The sequence below is a fragment of the Montipora capricornis genome, chromosome 13 (genome assembly GCF_036669925.1).
Source record: "Montipora capricornis isolate CH-2021 chromosome 13, ASM3666992v2, whole genome shotgun sequence".
Taxonomy (NCBI): domain Eukaryota; kingdom Metazoa; phylum Cnidaria; class Anthozoa; order Scleractinia; family Acroporidae; genus Montipora; species Montipora capricornis.
This window is the reverse complement of record NC_090895.1, coordinates 20,508,567-20,513,846: the sequence shown is the minus strand read 5'-3', so window position 1 is coordinate 20,513,846 and position 5,280 is coordinate 20,508,567. Positions and strand designations below refer to the sequence as shown.

Here is a 5,280-nt window from a genome sequence, read left to right as displayed (position 1 = left end):
TAGAATTTAAACCTTTCCCACTTCCTCTCCCCTCTCCCCCTTTCAATGTTGACTGCTTAAGTTCCCAACATTTTTTTGTCTTGCTAGCAACACGGATAAGGAAGGGGGGCTGCAGTGTGAGAGATAATAGGGAAATTAATAACGCCCCAAGAAGGTGAAGTGTCTCCATTATTTTTGCAACTTGTTGTCTGATTGATTGCAATAATTTTGCCAGTCCGGATTTGAATCCTATAGGGCACCGTTTCAACGTAGAAAAGCAGGAACTAAAGAAACAATCATTAAATATCGTATAAACTCTGAAAAATTTCAGAAGTTTGCACGCGAAGTGCAAAGCACATTGTACCAAACACCAAAGGATATTAATTATTGATATACGGTAGCATCGACTTTCGAGTGTTTGGACTTATCATCGCTAACAAAAGACTCCGCTTATGACATACAGGGCCTGTACCTGTAACTATTTTTGCATTTCCACTTTCCCTTTTTTTATTTATTTATTTATTTTATTTTATTTTATTTTATTTTATTTTATTTTTTTATTTTATTTTATTTTATTTTATTTTATTTTATTTTATTTTATTTTATTTTATTTTATTTTATTTTTTTTTATTTTATTTATGTTTTTTTTTTTTTGTTTGGGTTGGGGGGGGGGGGGCCCCCTCTTGTATCCCAGCGGTGTTGACTACTGTCTCGTTTCTTGAGCCGGTTGAATAATCAGAACAGTCAAATAAAATTAAAGTTAGCTTCTTCCTCCTTTCTTAGCCATTGAATTGAATGACACAAATTTTAGTTAAGCGTACCATACGTCATTGCGTTCGAAGATGATTTTAATCCTGCTAAGAAAAACTGCTCCCAAAAACTATCATTCATTTTTTTTTTTTCGGTATCTCCGAATTGAAGATGGCATCTAAATTCTCTGTTCTTCCTCCAAAGCTAGTTCAATCGACCCAGAAGTACCTGTGCTCTGAGAGATTTTAACACAAGGACCAACAAGTCTTCATCTCTGGCGCACTACAGCTGGCTTGAAACATTAAAATGGCGACTGCTTCGAGGCTGCTCTTGAACAATTTCATTTTACTTAAGATTTAAGAAAGTTCAGTAAAGTTGAGAATTCTTTCATTAAAGGAAAAGCATATAGTTAAGGCTTACTCAAAATATGTCGACTTTGAAAAACAAGATACTATTTGTATGTTTCCAAGAAAAAGGTACGGGTTGATAGATTTAAAGTTAAGTGGTTAACGGTGCATTCTTGACGAAATCTTGTAATTATGTAGCTTCAAAAGGCTCTTTTGGAGCGCACGAAAAGAGATCTGAATTGCATACCCACCTGGAAATTAGTCATAATGCTTTCGTTTAGGAAACTTCTCTGGTAGGTATTGGTGTTTTTTCCTGACATCCGTTAAGGCCTTTCAGGATTCGATCAATTCTGTCAAGGTTTTCATTTTTACATATTAACTGATTCCTTTTTTTTTTTAAGTACAAGCAAATGTTTAAGTAAGCAAATTAAAATGGTTCCCAGTCAGCAAATGGACAGATGCACTTCGGAATCAATCGGCAAATTCCATTTAAAAGACAACCAAAAAAAACCAAATAGGCCTTCGGATACATTTTACCTGCAGTTTCCGTAGGATTTGCATGCCTGGGAAAAAAAATTGCAAACATGTCCCACTGACGTTTGAATAAATTAAGAAAGTTAAAAACATTGCCACCCTTATAATGAACCTTTCGGCGGCGTTTGTGTACTCTTTTTTTTTCAATAACACCGCTTCGAGGTCTTTTTATTGGTTGTTGACATTTTGCAGAATTAAATTCTGGCCGTTAGAATTAAATTTATAATACTGAGAGGCATGCAGCTTTACGACAGTTTTTCTTTTGTGTCTCCTGGCAAAATTGCACGTAAAAGTTAGAGACAGTTAGAGAGCATTTTCAAATTTCTTGTCATGAACATCCTAAGATTGAGAAACATTTTGTGTGACCACGTGTTTAATGACGCTTTCGGCATTTGTCAAATAACTACTGTTTGAGGTCTCTTAGCTTGTTAATGGTTGTTGACATTTGTAGATTAACTTCTAGCCAATAGAGATCATAGTTAATGCGCGCACATGGTTATGAAACTCGACAAGTTCTTTTGTTTCATGTTTATGTCCGTATTTTTGGCCTTCACCCTGAACAAAACCCACCTTTTTTTTTTTTCTAGAAGATAACCAATCAAACCCTTCTATTAAATTATGCCCAACTATTTTGAAAATCCGTGCGAAGGGAAAACAAAATATTGTGCAGGGTCACGGTCAATTCAACATCGATTGCGACAACCTTGTTCTCGCTTTTGAAGGTTTACAAGGGTTCTCGACCAGTCCCTCGATTGACTATGTAGAGGTCTAAAATACCCTTTCTTATTATACGATTAGCTCTTTGAGGGGGCAAGATGAACCAAATCGCGCGCTGTGATTGGCTACCCGAGCAGGCAAGATGGAGTGATACTGCCCGCCCGGGATTTCTCGCTTGGTCCCCCAAGATCAAAGAACATTTTTTGGTGTTTTAAGGCATATAATAAATCATTCTAATCGCCGTAAGAGAGTTTGGAAATGCCCATCGACATAAAATTGGATTCCGCAATCGGAACCTACTTCAATATCCTTGAGGTATGCACATTTGTGACTACCAAGAAGAACAAATTAACAATAAAAATAAAAGACACGCCACTGGCCTTCTGGCGTGGTATGTCTATGGCATCCCACATTCTAGTTAAATTACACATTTATCTTTGTCAGTGGTAATCTTTCGCGATTTTTCGCAGTTTACCCGTAGTTGTAGTTCACCGTAACTGGACATTTTGTGTTAACTGTTTGTGCATCCCACTGATACTCCCTTATAGGCGTCTTGTTGATTATTATATCAACATTTTGAAAGTCATAAGGTGACAAAATACCAATTAAGTCTGAAAATATTGATCCACAGAGGAAGCCGAAATCTTGTACGAAGGACATTTCTCTCATAAAGTATGTGCACTATGATAGGCAATTTAATTAAAAGTGCTGTATTTTAAAGTACAGACTGTTTGACTTTAGCCCATGCTTTTCCAAGCGGTTTGACTGCGAATAGATGTAAATAGCATTTTACTAAATCTTGTTTTCTCACCCCAATAAGTTACGATACCTTGTTTTTCCTGTTCATTTATAATGGCCTTTTAATTTTGGACAAAACACGCGGTAAATTATTCCCTCTCGTCTCCATTTAATTACTCGCGCTAATCAGGTAACGTTACAGCTCTCGACTTCGGTCAACGATAGGTCCATATTTTCCTCTAACCAGCAAATAATTTGAGGAGACAAAACGGAGACCGTTTCAACAAACACCGGCGTCCCGTTGACAGACCCACTTCTTTTATCAAATCATATACATATACATTATACCAGCAATAAATACATGCCTCATGACATATGGAACTCATTCCAATGGAACTCATCCGCACATCTCGTGACTCCATACTCAAAGCCCGAGAAGCGCTTCTAATCGAAAGGGGCCAAACACTTAACCCAAAGGTATAAACAAAAGAGAGGAACTGTAAATAATATTTATCTGTAACCCTACACATATATCTATATATTTATACATTTGTCTGCAATCTTACAACTAGTTTTCTTAACTTATGGCTAATATTTAAATTTCAAAAAATTGTAACGGCAAATCATTTAACTCCCTGAAGAAGTCAGGCCGTGCCTTACGAAATATTGGAAAAAACAATACTATATATCTCTTCACAGCTATACAACAAGCCTTGAATTATTATTATCAAGATTTATTTATTTTTAATTGAAAGATAATCTGAGACGAAAAATTTCAAAGTTTGGTTAAATGAAATAGCCTAGTCAAACATCGGACAAAAGAGCCCGCTCGAAGTGAAGTGGACGTTTTACAGAATGATTAACTGTAATTATCGGTATGTTAAAAATTCATATGCTTACTAAAAAGGCGTCTTTGAAGTTTAGTCTGTAAAATTACAAGTCACCACGTAAATTAGCAAGGCAGTGAGCTCGCTAAGGGCGGAGAAAAGTGAGCGAGTGTGAGAATGATGTACACCTATTAATTACATGAAACGTTGACAATGGAACCCAATATGAGCCCCAGGTGGGATTCGAACCCACGGCCCTCCGTGATGTAGTCGGATGCTCTAACCATTGAGCTACTGTAGACTGTATGGTAAGCAAGGGTGAAATGTTGGTCTTTAATTCGACTTGCCTCACGCAGCTACAAAGTCAAATAACGACTGACAGTATTGCTCATCACTGCAACGTGCAGTCACTTTAAACCATAATTATCTGAGATGCGGACAACCAACCACCTAAGTGAGCGAATGTGACAATGACAATGGAACCATTGGGAACTCGGAAAAATGGAGCCAAGATGAGATTTGAACCCACGACCCTCCGTGAGATAGTCGGATCTAGTCGTGACCTAGATCACGGAGGGTCGTGGGTACAAATTCCATCTGGGGCTCGGATTTTTCCGAGTTCCCAATGGCTTCCATTGTCATTCTCACATTCGCTCAGTTGGGTTGTTGGTTGGCCGCATCTCAGATATGCTTTAAGGTGACTGCGCGATGCAGTTATGAGCAATTCTGTCAGTCGTTATTTGACTCTGTAGCTGCGTGATGTAACTCGAGTCAAAGACCAACATTTCACCCTTACTCACCATACAGTCTACAGTAGCTCAGTGGTTAGAGAATCCAACTAGATCGCGGAGGGTCGTGGGTTCGAATCCCACCTGGGGCTCGTATTTTTTCCGCGTTCCCAATGGGTTCCGTTGTTAACATTTCATGACAATTGGAGTCGCTTCGGGAAAAAAGGCCAAGGTGGATTGAGAAATGATCACTGAAACTGACTGAGCGTCAAACGAAACTGAATAAAATCTTAACAATGGTGCTGTTTAAGTGTCAACATAGGAGATCTTCCTCAACGGCTGCTTAAAGAATGGTTCTGCACTAGCCAAAGAACACAAACGCAAACAGACTAAAGGCCAATTTCTGGAGAACATTAGATGTGGGTCGGTCGAACGACGTCATATTGATCTTTCTTACTTTGACTCTACAAAAAATATCCGGGACGTTACCATGATCTAGTCATTCAGCCGATCCAGCATTCTTCGGATCAACACAAGACACACGACAAAAAGGAATGACTGCGCAAACGCAAACCTTGATAAAAGAAACTAAAACATACATGAGAACAATAAAGCGGACGAAATAAATAATTGGTAAAGCAACAAGAAAAACGTCATGTA

At 38.1% G+C, this 5,280-nt stretch overlaps 1 non-coding gene across 1 annotated transcript; it reads right to left on the bottom strand.

Moving 5' to 3' along the window:
- Window positions 1-4,120: 4,120 nt before the first annotated feature.
- Window positions 4,121-4,194, bottom strand: Trnac-aca (transfer RNA cysteine (anticodon ACA)). The gene has a single exon. It is a non-coding gene; the product is annotated as a tRNA-Cys (tRNA).
- Window positions 4,195-5,280: the final 1,086 nt, after the last annotated feature.